At 41.4% G+C, this 19,052-nt stretch overlaps 1 protein-coding gene across 4 annotated transcripts in view; it reads right to left on the bottom strand.

The window, feature by feature from the left end:
• COL8A1 (collagen type VIII alpha 1 chain) overlaps positions 1–3,840 on the bottom strand; it is a 166,360-nt gene extending 162,520 nt beyond the window's left edge. For 2 of the 4 annotated variants that reach the window (XM_061628247.1, XM_061628246.1), the window contains exon 1: positions 3,769–3,829. The gene's annotated coding sequence lies outside the window, so the exon portion shown is untranslated. Of the gene's footprint in view, positions 1–3,768 lie in introns of all 4 variants that reach the window. The other 2 variants (XM_061628245.1, XM_061628249.1) reach the window with 2 other exon arrangements.
• Positions 3,841–19,052: the final 15,212 nt, after the last annotated feature.

Below are 19,052 nucleotides of genomic sequence, written 5' to 3'. Positions count from 1 at the left end.
AATTCTCCCCCACCCCGTGGAGCAACATTTGCAGGTGAGTGAGACCATGATGACATCAGGTGATTGAGACTTGTCAGCGTGCAGCTCTTTGCACAGTACTTCCCAAACACCTGACAATCAGCTGTTTGTTGGGTGCTTAGGAAATAGTGGGCAAGGTGCCTACTGATGGTAACTCTATAGTCCAAAACATCTGGAGGGCACCAGGTTGGTGAAGGCTGCCAAAACATTATTTAGCACATACATGAATGACTGAGGTTTAAAAGAATGCCTTGTCTGGAGACTGCTTGTGAAGTCTCCCATAACCCACTTCAAGCTTCTAGAACACGCATGGGGAAGCTTTTTGGCTCCATGAGCCAGATCTTTACCTGGCCCCACCCTGCAAGCCAAGCTTGAAAGGTGGATGGGTCAACCCACCTGTTAATCATACAGTGTCATCATGAGATCACATGTTTGGCATATGGGCTGTCCCACCAACCTGTCACAACCTCTTGTGTGGGGAAATAGAAAGGTGCTGCTTGGAATGGCTTTCAAGAGTAGCTCTGGGAGGGACATGCTGTTTCCGTTGAATGGAAACCATTTCCCCCTCCTTGAGCACTACCCCCATGCCTAGCTCCAGCTAAGGAACAATCAGGAGTCCACTTAAGACTAACCACAGGTTGTTTTAGGTTCAGACGTAACAAGAAACTGTGGTTAGTAATGTAGGGATGTGGAAGCTTCTGATCTCCTCATGGCCATGTTGGAGGAGGAGAGGGAGGTGATGAGCCTGAGGCTTATTTATGTAATGCTAAACCATAGATTGGGTGTTAGCAACCTTTATTAGAAAGAAAGCTGGAATGAAACCAAAGGATTTTTCTCAATGAAGCCAGGGATTTTTTGTTTCATTAAATGAACTTAAGAACAGGCCTTCAACAAGAGACTAAGAAAACCACTGAGAGAAATGAAGGGATTTATCCATCTGAAAAGTACTATGTCCTTCACCGGATAACATCCTGGCAGGAAAATATTCATGTTGCCTTATTTAAAACCCAATAGTTTACAGCTACAATTCAAGAGAGCTCATAACAAGTAAGAAAGCTGTAATTTTGACATTTATTTGGAAATGGGAGTTATCCCACAAATATAATAGCTCACAGCATTAAATATAGGGTACGCAAAAGTTAAATATTACCATATAGTACAATGAAATGAAATAAACTGCTGAGTTTTCTCTGAACTCCAGTGAATTCTTGAGAAAGCCAGAGAGCTACAGCTAGGTTATTTGGAGAGTGTGAGGTCAAAGAGAAGTTGTCTGAACAGGGAATATAGAGTGAGCTGGGGAGAAAATACTCTTCTTCTATAGAGAATGTTCTGTTATGCAGGGCATTAATATGCTGGAGACTTAACTGTACTTGGAGTTAGACCCACTGAAATTAGTGGGGCTTAAGTTAGTCATGATTAATAAATCCCATTGATTTCATTAGGTCTCCTGTAAGTATGACTAAGTCTGTATCCAACTCTCTGTTTCAGCAGTGAGATGTTGTGCAATGCATTCCTAGAAATCACAGTAGCCTTCTGCACGTTACTACCGTGTTCAGCTGGAGTGCTGACTAACCACAGAGAGTACTATCCTTTTACATACACATGGGACATTTTTGTGCACCATTTGTACTCCTGGCTTCATCAAACTCAACAGTCTTTTTCTCATCACCCTTGCTCTAAAATGAAGCTCAGGTTCAAAACTGCAGTAAGTGGATGTTTCTAATAAGCCCCCCCCCCCAAAAAAAACACATTTTGAGAAAGATAACCATTTCTGCAGCTCAGTAGTACTTCAGTTTCCCTAGTTAGTCCAATAAGGCAACATGACACTTGACTGAACTCCTGACCTATTTTACAACGGGGAAAAGCCACCTGCAGTAGCTTTTCAGTTTGTATCAGGAATATTCCCTTTCACTAATGATATCTGCCATTGCATGCTACCATTTACAAAAGCAAACAAACCAACTTGCTTCACAGCAGTCTCTCGGTTTCAACACATGCAGCTATTCTGTGTTAAATGCATTTTGCGAAGTGTTTTCTTCTGGGAATAATTCTTGATGTACATTTTCAGACATATTTGGTTAAGAAAAACTTACATGATAAATGGAATTTCACAATAGGATCTTATTTTAACTTGAATTCTTCAGATAACACATTCCTTAAATTATAGTCTCGCAAGTTTTTTTTAGGTGTATGTGGATTGTTTTGTTTTGTTTTGCTTTGTTTTTGCTGAAACTAAAACTTGATAATAAATAAGTAAAAATAATAATCAAGAGTGTGCTATTCCTAGTTGAGGAATTAGGAAATACTTTAGGAAAATATTAAGCTTTCCTGATCCAAAAAATTATGTGCAGAATTTGTTTTTCAAAAAGAACAGATTTTTGCCCCTCTCCAACTTTACGTATGAAGGTTAGCAAAATATTCTGTACTTTAATAGCAATTTCAGAGGACATCAGTCACTTATGTAACGTTTAGCTGGACTTTTTCCTGCTACTAGGAGATAAAATTTCAGATACTTACTGTATAAAAAGAAAATGACTACTATATCAAAACACATCTCCCAAGCTAAATTAATACAGAATTTGTGGCATCCCACCAGTGCTATAGCTATTGTGCTGCATTTGCCGAAAGACTGAAATAATATTCAATAATAGCAAACTATGGTTCAGAAAAGGAATTTAATGACATGGATCTACTTTAAAGAATGCAAAAATGTTATATATATGAAGTTATTCAGCCCTCCCTTTTTTCCTGGATACAATTAACTGTCACTTCTTACACAGCACTAATTCCCGATCCCTTGTATTTCAGAAGACTATGCAGGAATTCCTGGATGAGGGTTTATGTGACGGAATTCCTTTATGAAGTGGGAGTATGTGGTTAAATGCCCTGGCTCACTTGCAGTGTAGGAAATTGCCCCTACAACAGCGGATACAGTTCTGTGAAGAGAGGACAGACAACTAGACAGGTGAATTTTCAGAAATGCTTTCAGAAACTTCTACTTTTAATGCCTCTGATTCAATGCCAGAACTCTTCCGACTGAGGCTAGCAAATGTAAACATCTCTCTCACTGTTAGTCCCTTTTACATGATTCCTAAAACAAACATACAAAAGATCTATGGCTGTACTCTCCTCCATGTACAGAGATATCTTACAGTTTATCCACACAATGTGTAACACATATTGCTTTATACAGGAAATGATATTTTGATCTTGAAACACGTTTTTAAAGTTTTCAGCTTGACAACTTGTCTCTGTTGCCAAGTATCCACCTGATTAGTGTTCCTCCACTAAGGCAACAATCCAAACATGCCTTATTTGCACAGCAGTAAAATGTGTGAATGATGCCCTTTCCAAAAGTTATGGTGAAGCTTTCCCCAAAATGACAATGGGGCCTTTTGTGGGATTAAGGAAAATCTTTGCACTCCTTATTTTTGTTGATAACTTCAACTGTTTCTCTCATTAAGATACAAAACAGAATTGAAAATGTTAAATAACATTTCCAGGCATATTGCTTTGTCTCCTCACCCTTTTTAAAAAAATACAGAAAACAGCCTTTTGCAGTCACAGATGTTATAAATTTCCCAGTAATTTAAGCAATCTTCTTTCATTGTTAAAACAACCGTTTGCTTCTTGTCAGTTGAAAGACCCGACTGTCCAAGCATCATTGCCCAAGGGAATATTAGCAGAGCTGGCCCATGCCAGACTGACATCTGGATGCAGCTGAAGCATTTGAGATAGAAGCATTCTTACCTTGAGTATGCAAGAGGGGAGATCACTGGCTCACCACACTGGAAGACTGAGAGAGTGCTCTGATCGACTGCTGGTAGCATGCAGTTGGCTTTTATGTCCAGGTGGGAGGAGCTGCTGCTGTTCAAAGTAGGTGGGCAGGGTGCAAAGCAGAGGCAGGCAGTAGCCAGAGGCAACTAGCAGAGTGGATTCTTTCCTTTAGGAGATGAGGAGGGCATCTGCCACGAAGCTGGGGGGATGACATCCTGATTTAGGTAATTTTATTGCCCAATAGATTGTGGAATTCATGTTTTCTCTCTCCCCCACCCCCTGATATTGAAACAGTGTAGTGATATAATGATGTCATGTCCCCATTCTTTTGATTTGGGCCAGCTTTTACCAATTTGGTGCCCTCTAGATGTTTTGGACTAAAAAACTCCCATCAACCCCAGCTGTGGCTGATGGGAGTTTTTTGTCTAAAACATCTGGAAGGTGCCAAGCTGGTGACGGCTGATTTAGCCCCTATATTTTCAGGAGACGTAATAGCCCTATTTGCATTTAAGGATGTTCAAAAGCAGACTGTTTGTTCTTTAAATTCATTCTTTTCATGGTGCTTAGGTTTTCTTATCACACAGGAAGGACCATAGCTCAATGGTGGAACATCTGCATTGCATGTGGGAGGTCCCAGGTTCAATCCTCGGCATCTCCAGGTAGGGCTGGTAGAGGATCGTGTCTGAAATCCTGGAGAGCCGCTGTCAGTCAATATAGATGACACCAAGTTACATGGACCAATGGTCTGACTTTGTATAAAGCAGCTTTCTATGTTCCTAAAATGCAAAATTGCTCTGACAGTACAATCCTATACTTGTCTACTCAGAAGTAAGCCTCATTGAGTTGAGTTGGATTAACCCTGTGGGGATGGGCAAGAATTTTGATTCAGTTGGCAGTTCAAGCTGAATTTATCAAATCCACAATTTCTGTAACAATATGAGAACCAAAACACTGCTATCCTTCAAAATTTACACTTATTTGATTTTTGCAATGCAGTTCACCAACCAACCAATGCTTACAAAAAATCTTATATCAGGGGAAAGTGTGCATGTGGGGATAGGATTGCATCTTAAATTACCAGTTCTGCAGTTCATACGCTATAACTACATAGGATAGTTAAAGCAGGAGAAGGCCAAAGTACATGTTTCCAGTATTTGTTATGAATCTATTTTAATCTCTTTTAGAGATTATGGCTGACAAACCAGGAAGTGGGAATTATTCTAGATAATTGAATCTGGGACAAACAAAGGTGGCATGTGGTCTGTTTTACAACTCCTGCATACATCTGCTCACCAGTTGGGATCTTCATCTCAGAGCCATCTCGAGGTGCCTCATCCTCAGAGTTCAGGCAAGAGACTACCAGAGAAAGTATCTTTTCTGTGATTGCTATCCTTTATGTGCCAGACAAAGTCTGCCCTGTTCTTGCATGCCTTTAATTTTTTTTTTTAATGAGACCCATTTTAATGGCCTCATTTCCTTTTTTATCTAAGGTTTACTTGCTCATCCCACAGTTTCTCTGCTGTTTTTATTTTGCAGTTTCATGTGACAATTGTGATATTATTGGACTTAAGTGTTTTATATATAAGCCACCTGGAGGTCATTTGGTGTGATACAAATGCCATAAATAATGCATCACATGTCTGGACACTCACTATTTTTGCTAAACAGTGGAAATGTGTTGTGCTTCAACTTCCCATTGAATCAACCACCACAATAATTTTCATTCCATAGGAATGTCAAATACTTTTCACTCTACTTTTCTGAAAAACTAGAACAATTCTAGAGAAAAATGTTAGGAAAATACATTGCCTCTGTGTGAAATTATTTGACATTCAAATTAACCAAAGCATTGCTTTCAACAGCATGATCCCACCCCTATCCATTCATTGTGTTTGTTTATGAAAATATTTGCATTCTGCTATTCATAAAAAAATCAAAGCAGTTTACATCATATATATATATATATAAAATAAAAATAATAGATCATCATCTGACTATTAGAGAATACTGTAATAGTTACTTCCAAGTATTATTTTCAAGATGAAAGGGCCATAAGTCAATGCCAGAGCTCATGTTTTGCTTGCAGAATGTCCCAAGTTTAATATCTGGCATCTCCAAGGGATGGATCTCAGCAGGGCTGGGAAAGATTGCCTAAGACCTTGAAGAGTCACTGCCAGCTAGGGTTGGAAGGGAAATTTGATTCAATTCACATTCAAAGGTGAACCTACCAAATTCACACTTTCCAAAAGAATATGTGAACCAAAACACAGCCACCTTTCACAATTCACACTTCTGCAAATTTTACAGTGCAGTTCTCCAGCTAATATGTACAAAAATACATATACTAGTGTAAAGTGTGCATAAAATGCATGTTGAAATAACATGCAAACTATATTATGCAAAATAGTGTTTGCCAGGCAAAAATGCATATAAAAAGTTACATCAGCAGAAATTCGCACTAAGAATGCTGATTAATTTTCATGAGGAATCATTTGTTTTTTTAAAAAATCACAAATGGATGTAGAAGTGTGGAGAACTGAACTTAAGACTGGAAAAAAAGAGAAACGAGAGAAACCAAAATTTATAGATTTGCCTGTCCCTACTGCCAGCTCTGAACAATGGCCTGTAACAGTTTCCTGTGATACAGCACATTCTTTGCATGCAGAAGGTCCTCACTTTAAAACTTGGCATCTCCAGCTAAAGGATCTTAGGTAGCCAGGCTGAAAATGTCCCCCCGCCTGAGCCCTTGGGCAGTTCCTAACAGTCAAATCAAACTGTACAAGACTAAATGGACCATGGTCTGACTCAACATCAAGTAGTCACTTATTATCCAGAAAACTGATTGCATGTGCTTTAAGCAACCACTTGTTCAGTTATTTCTTAGTTGGAAATGTTATACATATGCAGAGTAACACAGCATTCTGAACTGCGTGTGCCAGTGTGTGTATTTACCTAAGAAACAGGCTTTTACCCTGAATTTAAATTGCTGAGACTTAAGATTTAGTAAAATAAGAAAAACCTACTTTATTTATAGAAATACGTAGCAGGTGGGAAAGGCATACCTAGTTCTAACTAACTAATTAAGCTGGAGGCACAATGCCCAGACTTGGGTATTGCCCTCATGGTTCAGGAGAGAGAACGAAGACAGAGATGTCTCCTCTCTCCTTGAACAGTCGAAGAAGGAGACAAAGGAAGGAGGGGCAGGTCAGCTTCCCTGAGCATATCAATGGAAGGAAATTTGGTAGAGAAGAGCACAGGTAAATGTAGGCAAGCCAAGCCAGCTGGAGGACCCTAACTCTATCTTCCTTCTGGAATATAAACTAAAGAACCCAAACAGGAGTTGTTCTTTCCCCCCTTCCAACACCCCTTCTCAACGAGTGTTTGGTTCAGTCTATGAGGTTCATCTTGTCTCGCAGCTTGCAATATCTGACTTTGCCCAACACCTTCATCAGAGCATCTGCAGTCATGTCTTCTGCTGGACAATACTTCATATTAAGTAGTCCTCTGTGGTAGGTATCTGAAATAAAATAGTGCTTCACGTCTATGTGCTTGATTCATGAACTTACCCCTTCACGAGTCTGATGCATCCTTGGTTGTCTTCATGCATCGTGACAGGCCCAGGCATAGAGATGCCTAATTCTTTAAACAGTTCAAGTAGCCATGTCAATGGTTTGCTTGCCTCAGAAGCTGACACATGCTCTGCTTCTGTGGAAAAGACTGCCTCAGTCTTGTTTCTTACTTGTTTCACTGAATCTCCATAGTATAAGATGTTTCCACTGGTGGATTTTCAATCTGTAGTGTCTTCAGCCCAATCAGCATCTGCATATACCACTAGTTTGGGATCTCGGGTAGCCGCTAACTTCAGTTTCATGATTGCAGTGCCCTTCAGATGTCTGGACTCTTGATTGCCTCCCAGTCCTTCTTGGTTGGTGAGCTGGTTTTTCTGCACAAGTATCCCACTACTAATGCCACATCTGGCCTGGTAATAGTGCTGATATACAGAAGTTTCCCAATGGCTTGTTTGTAGCTCTCATGGTCTTCCCATGGTTGTGGTCCAGTTTCAGGTTTCCTACTTCCATTGCAGTAGGTCCTGGATGTGCATCCTTCTCTTGAGAAGGTCTTGGATCTTTTGTCTTTGATTCAGAAAGAAGGATCCATCATCTTCTCTTTCAATTTGTACTCTGACCAGAGCTTGGAAAAGTTACTTTTTTGAACTACAACTCCCATCAGCCCCAGCCAGCATGGCCACTGGATTGGGCTGATGGGAGTTGTAGTTCAAAAAAGTAACTTTTCCAAGCTCTGACTCTGACGTAGTGAGTTACATCACCTAGGCATTTCACTTCAGCCTCCTTGTTGAGATGATTCACTAGTTGTTGCTTGTACAGTGAGTCTTGATAAGCCAACTGTAGATCATCTGCATAAATCAGTAGGTAAGTCATCTGTTGTTCCTAAATCTGCCTACAAGCATGGCGCTGCTATGCCTTGTACAAAGTCTTCTTTCAAGAGCATTTTGCTCAGTTTCTCATTCCAGGCTCTGGCAGCCTGCTTAAGTCCATAGATGAATTTTTGAAGTTTACACACTAGGGTTTCTTTTCCTGGAACTTCAAACCCTGGTAGTTGTATGTAGATTTCCTCCTCTATTTCTCCATGCAAGAATGCTGTTTTTATATCCATGTGCTCCACCTGCATTTTCTTGTTAGCAGCAACACTCAGAAGAGTTCTGATGGTCATGTGTTTGACAACAGGAGCAAATGTTTGATCATAGTCTTGTCCATACTTTTGAGAGTATCCTTTGGCTACTAGTCTTGCCTTGTATCTCTCAACATTTCCTTCAGCATCCAGCTTTTTCTTGAACAAAATGGAAGAAAATACTGAGCTATTCTTCCACAACAGAAGGGATAACAGTAATACATCAACAGAGGAAGGCAAGGAGACTGAGCCAGAAAAGGCATCAAAGCCAAAAGGTGTGGTGTCAGCACCCAGATACTCTGAATGCACCAACAAAGATGTACCACCAGAAAGACTTGCTTACCTCATGAGAGATGAACTTCCAGAGCCAGAGACCTGGAAAAAGATTGAAGCCTTACCTAAAGCTGAAGCTGAGAGGTGGAGGCAGGCAGCCAAGGAAGAGCTGGAAGTTCTGCACAATAATAAAACTTGGGCACTGACCAAGTTTTCTTGAGGAAGAAAAGCTGTAAGCTACAAGTTCTGATTTGACTGTTCTAATATACAAACCATGACATGATGATGTTCACTTAGTGAGGCCAGTAGTATAGCTTTCTGCAAACCCTCATCTAAAGATTTTCCACAACTTTCTGATTCTTGAAACAGACTTGTAAATCTGTTCAAATGATCACTGAGACTCTGTGTAAGATTGCCTCACCATGTAGAGCGATTTATACAGAAATATCACGTTTTTTAGATTTTTTCTGATACACTTTCTCAAACTTTCCCCATATGTCCTTAGCATTTTTACAGCCCATGCATACATTTAGTGCCTCATCTGATAAAGCAGAAATAAGAAGAGATTTAACCTTGGCTTGCTTGTGCAAGTCAGGACTTCATGTAGATCCTCCCCTTCCAAAAATGCAGTCATTTGAACACTACAAATTGCATAATTGTCTTTCTCCAGCCTTGGAATGCTTGTCTTAAGGGTTGATTATTCAGGCATGATTTCTTATATTTTGTTCTGCTTTTCTTTCTCTAACCAAAGTCTCCTTTTGATCTCTTTTGTAAATCACACACAGTACTTAGCTTTTTAGCTTTCAGGCCAAATTGCAATTCAGTTTAGCTTACTGGAATGCATAACCCTTTGTTATGCACGTGCAGAGTAACTCAGCATTCTGACCTGCATGTGCCACTGTGTGTATTTACCTAAGAAGCAGGCTTTTACCCTGCATTTAAATCACTGAGACTTCTTAGTAAAGTAAGAAAAAAAGACTTTATTTATAGAAATATGTAGTAGATAGGGAAGACATACCTAGTTCTAACTAACGAACTAAATTGGAGGTGCAATGCCCAGACTTGGGTATTGCCCTCATGATTCAGGAGAAAGAACAAAGACAGAGATATCTCCTCTCTCCTCAGACAATCAAAGAAGAAGACAAAGGAAGGAGGGGCAGATCAGCTTCCCTGAGCATATCAATGGAAGGAAGTTTGGTAGAAAAGAGCACAGGTAAAGGTTGGCAAGCCTAGCCAACTTTATCTTCCTTCTGGAATACAACAAAAGAACCCAAACAGGAATTGCTCTTGCCTCACTTCCAACAAGAAACACAGTTATAACTAGGGCAGAGATAGTTGTAGTTGAAAAACCTGTAGTTTTTCATGTGTTGTTGGACTGCAACTCCCATCACCCTTGACCTATTGGCTATCCTGACTGGGGCTGATGGATGTTGGAATCCAACAACACCTGGAAGTTCCCCTTCCCTGACCTAGAGAAAGACTCCTTTCCCATCTCTGAACTAATTAGGGAGGCATTCTGCAATCCTAAGAATAAAGTTCTTTTAGACATTCCTCAGAGGCCAACCTGGGATTAAGTGTTCAACAAGTACGCTGCCTTGCTGATTCCGAATTGTGTGGACTTTTACAATACAAGTGTGCAAATGTGTGCTTGGCAAATTCATACTTTGTGTATTTGTAAAGTATCTGATGTATACCAAAAAGTGTAGGGAATAGGGATCCTCAGATGATGATCTCAACTAGTGGGCAGGAGACAGAAAACAGATGCACACCAAAAGGTATAAGCTGTGAAGTGGCCCTTACTCAGAAGTTGATTCTAATACATTCATGGGGAGTTACTGAATAAAATACCTTGTCTCTTTAAGAACCAAACATACCTAACACATTGCATAGCAACTGCCTCTCGCATTTCAAGCAACCTCCATGCATAGAACCTGGATTCATCACCCACCACCCCTGTGATGGTTCTGTCTACCAGGAATAGATTGGAAATCTCTTCAAGTTCTCTCTTTTTACTTCTATCTTCCTGGATTATTGAATGATGCCACAGGCCCATCTCCCTCTGTGTATATGTTTCACATGCTAGGTCAAAACTAGCTCTTAGAGATGCACATTCAAATAGCCATGCCTAATTGGAAGATGCACACACATACCCTCAACTCTCTCACCTGAGCCCACAGTTAAAAATAGGACTGTTCCCTGCAGGCCCTCCCTTAGCATGTGCAGGGCCCGGGGCAAAAGCATAGTTGGGGGCCCCCCACATTCTTTCTCTCTATATATATCCTTTCCTCCAGGCAGCAGCGGAGGCTTTGTATTTCGGCTGCTAGGAGCTTGCGGCTGCGGCTCCCTTTTTTGCAGCCTTTGTTGTAGACTCACTTAGTGTTTTTTGCTGCGAGGTTTTCTCCTTCCTGGCTCGCTACTGTGGCCGTCAGGAGACCGCCACTGCACCTCTTCCTCCCAGCTCGTTTCTACGCTCCCCTCAACTCGCTACTGCGGCTGTGAGGAGGACATGGCTGCTGCTTTTATATGCAGATCGCCAAGTACAGCCCCCCCCCAAAGCAACTGCCCCGCTTCCCGGTGCCTAGGGGCAGCTCTGGTTCCCTGTGACAATTTGCCATCCCCTGAACACCATGGGTGATCTTGGCTCCTTGCACATAAGTTTGAGGCTAAGAACATAAGAATCAGGCAGTGGCCCATGTAGTTCAGCATCCTGTTCTCACAGTGGCCAACCAGATGTCCATGGGAAGCCCATAAGCAGGACGTCCATGTGTTCTAGTGTTATGAGTCAGGGAGAAAAACTTCTCTCTATTCACTCTCTCCATGCTATGCATAATTTTATAAAAGTCTATCATGTCACCTCTTACTTGCCTTTTTTCTAAACTGGAAAGCCTCAAATGCTGAACCCTTCCTCCTAGGGGAGTCACTCCACCCCTTGATAAACCTGGTTGCCCTTTTTTGAAGTTTCTCCAAGTTTATAATATCCCTTTTGAGCTTAGGCAACCAGAACTGTACACAGTATTCCAAATGCAGACACACCATAGATTTAACTGTTCCTCTTTAAGACAGTCCAGCTAATGTTATTTCGAGAGTTAATTGTAGGTTTCCCCCCCTTTTCCTGTGAATCATAGAATCATAGAATAGTAGAGTTGGAAGGGGCCTATAAGGCCATCAAGTCCAACCCCCTGTGGAATTCAGGAACCCAAATCAAAGCATTCCCGACAGATGGCTGTCCAGCTGCCTCTTGAATGCATCCAGTGTTGGAGAGCCCACTATCTCTCTAGGTAATTGATTCCATTGTCATATGGCTCTAACAGTTAGGAGGTTTTTCCTGATGTACAGTCGAAATCTGGCTTCCTGCAACTTGAGCCCATTATTCCGTGTCCTGCACTCTGGGACGATATAGAACAGATCCCGGCCCTCCTCTGTGTGGCAACCTTTCATGTACTTGAAGAGTGCTATCATATCTCCCCTCAGTTTTCTCTTCTCCAGGCTAAACATGCCCAGTTCTTTCTCTCCTCATAGGGCTTTGTTTCCAGTTGCCTGATCATCCTTGTTGCTCTCCTCTGAACCTGTACCAGTCTGTCTGCATCCTTCTTGAAGTGCGGAGACCAGAACTGGATGCAGTATTCAAGATGAGGCCTAACCAGTGCTGAATAGAGGGGAACCAATACTTCATGTGATTTGGAAACTATACTTCTGTGAATGCAGCCTAATATAGCATTTGCCTTTTTTGCAACCACATCACATTGTTGGCTCATATTCAATTTGTGATCAACGACAATTCCAAGATCCTTCTCACATGTCGTATTGCTGAGCCAAGTATCCCCCATCTTATAACTGTGCATTTGGTTTCTTTTTCCTAAGTACAGAACGTTGCATTTATCCCTGTTGAATTTCATTCTGTTGTTTTCAGCCCAATGCTCCAGCCTATCAAGGTCTCTTTGAATTTTGTTTCTGTCTTCCATGGTATTAGCTATGGCCTCCAATTTTGTATCATCTGCAAATTTGATAAGCATGCTCTGTACCTCCTCATCCAAGTCGTTAATAAAAATGTTGAAGAGCACTGGGCCCAGGACCAAGCCCTGTGGTACCCCACTCGTTACCTCTGCCCAGTTTGAGAAGGAACCATTGATAAGCACTCTTTGAGTACAATTCTGGAGCCAACTGTGGATCCACCTGATAGTTGTTCTATCCAGCCCACATTTAGCTAGCTTGCAAATCAGAATATCATGGGGCACTTTCTCAACAGCTTTGCTGAAGTCGAGATATATTATGTCCACAGCATTCCCACAGTCAACAAGGGAGGTTACCCGGTCAAAAATTGAGATAAGATTACTTTGGCAGGATTTGTTCTTCATAAATCCATGTTGGCTCCTAGTAATCACTGCATTGCTTTCAAGGTGCTTACAGATTGACTGCTTTATAATCTGCTCCAGAGTTTTTCCAAGGATTGATGTTAGGCTGACTGGGCTGTAGTTCCCCAGTTCTTCCCTTTTGCCCTTTTTGAAGATAGGGACAACATTAGCTCTCCTCCAGTCATCCGGCACTTCACCAGTCCTCCATGATTTCGCAAAGATAATAGACAGCATTTCTGAGAGTTCTTCAGCCAGTTCCTTCAATACTCTAGGATGCAGTTTATCAGGCCCTGCTGATTTGAACTCAGTCAGAGTGATTTGGTATCTCTTGATTTGTCTATCAATCTCAAGCTCCAATCCTGCTATTTATCTTTTCCCTACATTGTAGTATGATGTAATAGCAGCTCTCCTTCTTCCTTGGGTGGGTGTGGTCTACTCTTTAATACAGTTAGAACTGGCTAGGGGGTGTTAGTCTGTTTGTATAGTCCGTGATGCTAATCTGGAGTGGAGGCTGGAGAATTCTCTTAGGCTGCATCTGATCCTCTTGGATATTCTGCACAAAGTGGAAGTGGGAGCACTGTTCATGTGGGTGGGTCCCTGTTGCTCCTGGGGCCCTGGAAAATGCCTGACTTTGTTGCTGTCTAGAATTGGGCCTGACCTCTGATATGAAGTGATTTTCCATATGGAGCAATCGCCTCTGAATTATTTGATCTTGCACCCATCATTATAGCAAACAATCATGTTTTTTTCCATGAATTTTATATCAGCTGTTCTCAAAAAATGCTACAGGTAACATTTTGTTATTCTGCACAGCACCATTTCAGAAGTAATTCTTCCTTTTATTTTATTTATTGACTGCAGGGCAGAAGACATTAATGATTTCTTCAGTTGTCCAAATAGATAGTCATGAACAAATGATTTGAGGCTACATTCCATCTTCCATTCATCTAAGACCTCCCAAAGACTTTCAGGCAGATTTATTTTTGAAAGAGTAAATGCTGAAGAACTACATTTCATAAGAGCAACAGAGTTACCTTATGAATTCACAAAGCTAAAGGGAGAATAAGTGGATAGAGTGCACACACTGAGTTTTCCAAATGTTCTAACTGTTCTTTTTTATTGATTTCCCTTTTTATTCTAGTTCCTCCACTGAATATATGATACAAACATAGTTTTTTTAGATTTTTGGCTTCTAGGAAGTGATGGCCTGACATTATTCACATCAGCATTTCATTTTCCAACAATGACTTGGAATGTTTGAATCTACCGATGTGGAAGAGGCAAATGATGGTCCTTTGCAGGTGTCCAAGCATTTTCTGTTGATTTAGCCAATTCCATTCAATTACATTTGACTGAGAGCCAGTGTGGTGTAGTGGTTAAGGTGTTGGACTACAACCTGGGAGACCAGGGTTCGAATCCCCACATAAACTTGAAGCTCACTGGGTGACCTTGGGCCAGTCACTGCCTCTCAGCCTCATGAAAACCCTATTCATAGGGTCAACATAAGTCGTAATCAACTTGAAGGCAATACAGTTACATTTTAAGTGCAATGGGCCAAGCATCCATATGCAATGGTATGGACTGGGCATACATGTTCTATATGATAACTAACAGGTCTTACACATTAATTCTTATACAATGTTTTCTAGACAATTACATCTCAGCATCTCCTTTCCATTTCGGATAACCAGGTCTGGCAAACTGAGGTCAAATTTCTATATGTTGCTTTACTCATCGAAATGCTGGTTAGAATTCACAGATCCAGTTTCACCAATTCATCTTAAAACAGTGGTGGGTCTCCCCAGACAACCATCCACTTTCTAAGGCCATTTCTGTCACCCTCCTAAGCTTGCTGTATCCTCCCTTCCCTTAAAGCTGGGTTAGTTTGCCTTTGGTTTCCTTCCTTTACGTTTGCATTTGACCTGGCCTCTTGCTGTTTTGAACAGATCCAGGTTCTTCTTTTTTTAAAAAGTTCAAGAAACTCTGTACAGGGCATATTATTGTTTAGTTGCACCTGCAGCTCAACCTGAGTGTTATCACTCAGTCTGTTTCTGTTCTTCGTCCACAGTTGTGCTATTAAACTGAAAACTCTCACACTATAGGCATTAGATACAAGAACAGAAAGCGTAACAAAGCCCAGTTTCTTCATCCATCCACAATGTGTGTGTGTGTGTGTGCGCACGCGCGCAAAACTTCAAAATTAAGCAGGATTCTAAGAAGTATTTTGTTTGTACAGTCTTGGCTTGTATAACTTAAATGGTGGAAACAATTGTGGCAAACCTGCCTTACTTGAGATTTTCTTGAGAGGAGTTGGTAAAAAGTGACGGGACTGAAGGTGTTCTTTTCTGTCATTTCTCTCATTCCTTGTCAGGGCCAGTGCCAGGTATGACTGGGCTCTTGGGCATCAGCCTGCCCCAGGCCCGTGGCACCTACCCGCATGTCCCACCTACCTCTCCCATTGTGGTGAATGCCATGCGCACTGTGTGCACATGCCTAGCATTAACCAAGATGGCAGCAGGGATGGCAGCCCCTTAGGGAAGTCCCTGCTCCATCACAGCACACATGACATTCACAGCAACAGAAGAGGTAGGTGGGGCATATGTATGGGGGGTGACTGGGAGCTCCCTCTCCTCAATCCACAGCGGGGTTGGAAGCTGTCACTGCCACAGATCATGGAACAGGAATGCTACCCTCCCACCCTGAGGAGGGGCCCTTCAGGGACCCCTCTGGGTCACAGGAGCCCTCGGCCATGGCCCAACCTGGCTGCCCTCTGGCACCAGCCCTATTCCTTGTGCTTTCTGCATGGCTTCTCGCTGTTTTCCCCCCTCCCCCATATTTAACTGAAAATCCTTGGTGGCATCAATTGCATTCTGCTGTAACTGTGTGGTCTTTGTAAGACAAGGTTCGAATGCACCTTCCTTGCACAGTTCATCATTAAAGCCACACAAGCACTTTATGTTTTTTTATGGCGCCAGTGTCTGAATGTCCTTCACCACTGCCACCACTGCTTTCTGTCATGGACAGAATTTTTTCTCTCTTACATTTAAAAAAGAAAAATTGCATGCCCAGTATGCTGCCAAGAGGCCTTCTCTTGGATCAGCAGCTGCTATGAATGGGAAAGGCAAATATCCACTTCACTTGAGTGGCAATTTGAAGAAGAAAAAATTCCAAATGAGCCTTTAAAAAAATTAAAATTATTTGTTTAGCAGTAAGCATTTATTCATTTAAGAGTCACTGCACATTGTTATCTATGAAATGTCTAATGATTAAGTGTTCAACATTTGTTTTGGACCAAAAGTGCATATTGGAAGACTTTTTTTCATTTAAAAACAACAAAAATAAAACCACACACTTCCAAGTATAACTAGTTTGTTGTTGCATTTGTTCAGTATCTTGTTTCTATGGGAGTCTCATATAATCCCCTCCCAATTCGTATCAAAGCACTGTCTCAATTGTCTTTTCGGCGTCTGTTGAAGATTTCCCTTTTTCAACAAGCATTCTAAGTGGAGATTTTTATCCACGTTGGTATCTGTATCAAATTTGACATTATTTTTATATATGTAATCATATATAATGGAATCAGACACAGACTCACTGGTGTATTTTTCTCCAGTATGTTTAAAGAAAAACGTCAGTTTAGTACGCTTCATGGATCAGCTTGTAGGTCACACAAGATTCGGCATCTCTACGCAGCATAACTGTTATAGCTACTCAAAGCTAAGATATTGTCATAGCAATTAGACACACACTCTTACAACCCTTAAGTAGGTTCGGGTGGGCTGTTTCTACTTGTATGAGGAAGGTGTCACAGAACAGGAATGCATGCACTCGTGAGCACTCCTCCTAGTTGGAAATGTGGGGGCCAGCCGAGCCTGCTGTTGCAGTTGTCTGCATGTCTGTGGCAACAATGGATCCTCCACCTCTAGAGGAGGCGTACGTGGTGGCTGGGGCTGGGGTGGAGAGGGGGGAGGGGAGGAGAAGGGGCTGGCTCTTCATCAGCCAGCATGCTCTCTGTTGTAACTGGAGCTAAGGGGGAGGAGCTGTCACTGTCAAAAGTGCTGAAACTTTCTGTTCCACACTGTCTTGTTGCAAAGCACTAGGAGCCCCCTTTGGGTCCCATCCTGTATCTTCCTCTTCTTCATCATCATCATTCCAGGAACTTTCCACGGGGCTCATGACACCAAGTGACACACAACACATTTTAAACTTTTATATATGTTTTTATTGTATTGTGAAATGGCTTTGCTTCTTAGGAAGTGAGATCAATCGATCGATTGATCGATAGATAGATAGATAGATCCATGAAATGGAGGCTGCTCATGTAAGAAGTGATTATTCATCATCAAGCAGCTACACTTTTGCCAAAAAGGAAACGTCATGCCTTGGCTGGTGCTTGAGTGATTGATATGATTGCTCAGCACTTGATCCTTTCATGGGCATGTAGCAGTTGAGAACATAGCCTAGAGACTCTTTCTAGTTCTGGGAACTTGCCTAGTGTGAACTGTTTTGAACATGTTTCATATATATTCCATTTATTGTAATTTATGTTGTGTTGTAAAATGTGCTGAGTTCTCACTTGGGCCCGACAGATGAATTTGTTACCTTAAGAACTCTATTTTTAATGCAAACATGAAGCCAAACTTCCTTTTCTCAAAAAGATATGGGTGACATTCATGTCAGTTAAGAGTTACAGCACCACATTTCATTTTTGTTGTTGTCATGTGGGGGGGGGACCTATAATGAACTGTTTGTGAGAATTGTGGACTCTGGAAAAAGGGTAACTAAGATGACTATACCATCTGATTACTCTGTCTAGTCCATCTTCCAAAGGTGTCAATGGAGTGTCATTCAAAGTTGTGGCAGTATTAGCATTATTTTTAATGTTTTTTAAAAAAATGTAGTAGTAGTAGTCTTAAACTGTCCTTTAGTGAAATGTCTGACAAAGGCCTTATTCTGCAGATTTGCACATGAAGTTCAACTTCCTGTGTACTGTGGGTGCGTAATACTTCACAATCTGCTGCTTTCTCCAGATCTTCCATTATTATTCTCATAGATCATATTTGAAGGTTTCAGTGGCATACAAGAGACGCTAGACAATAGCCTGGTCATGCTGCATTGGTCTTAATCTCAACATATTCCAAATTCACAGACAGACTTGACCCTTTAGTCTCACCACTTGAAATAACTGCCCTTTATCTGCCTGACTTGCCTGTAGGCATTTTTTTCCATGTCAGAAGACCATAGTCCACTTAATCATCAAAAGCAGACTTTTTCCTGCCAACTCTCCTTAATAGAACTTGATGGCAATAGTTTAGGATCTTTAGCAGTCACCTCAGCTGCTGGACCGCCATAAGAGAACAATAATATAGAAAAAGATATAGAGATCTAAGGTTGAAATTTATTTCTTTGTAAATTATTGGGGAAAATGTACTCCAAACGTGGACAATAAATTGGACAAAAAGAAGCAAAGGTAAATAATCTCTATATTGTATGTCAAAGAATGCCTACTTAAAATAAGTATATTGCAAATTATATTTTTTTAAATTAAATGTATATGCCACCCTTCCTCCCAGTAGGAGCCCAGGGTGGCAAATACTAACAGTGAGACCAGTTCTCTGAGTGCCTGTCTTATACAGCCAAAATGGCATTACCATGCACAAGTGGGAGGTACAGGTTTGGGGGAATCCAAAGTTTGTAGAAGTAGAAAGAAAACTTTAGGGGGGAAGGAAGGCCCCAAGGTAGAAACTCCAAAACAGCCCAACAAGGACTGAGCATGCTCCATGGGCACAGAATGCTGACTGGCTGTTGGAGTTAAGGTGCTGGACTACGACCTGGGAGACCAGGGTTTGAATCCCCACACAGCCATGAAGCTCACTGGGTGACCTTGGGCCAGTCACTGCCTCTCAGCCTCAGAGGAAGGCAATGGTAAACTCCCTCTGAATA

Source organism: Rhineura floridana, chromosome 5 (assembly GCF_030035675.1).
Source record: "Rhineura floridana isolate rRhiFlo1 chromosome 5, rRhiFlo1.hap2, whole genome shotgun sequence".
NCBI lineage: Eukaryota > Metazoa > Chordata > Lepidosauria > Squamata > Rhineuridae > Rhineura > Rhineura floridana.
The sequence above is the reverse complement of the archived record's forward strand: the minus strand, read 5'-3'. Positions and strand labels throughout refer to the sequence as shown.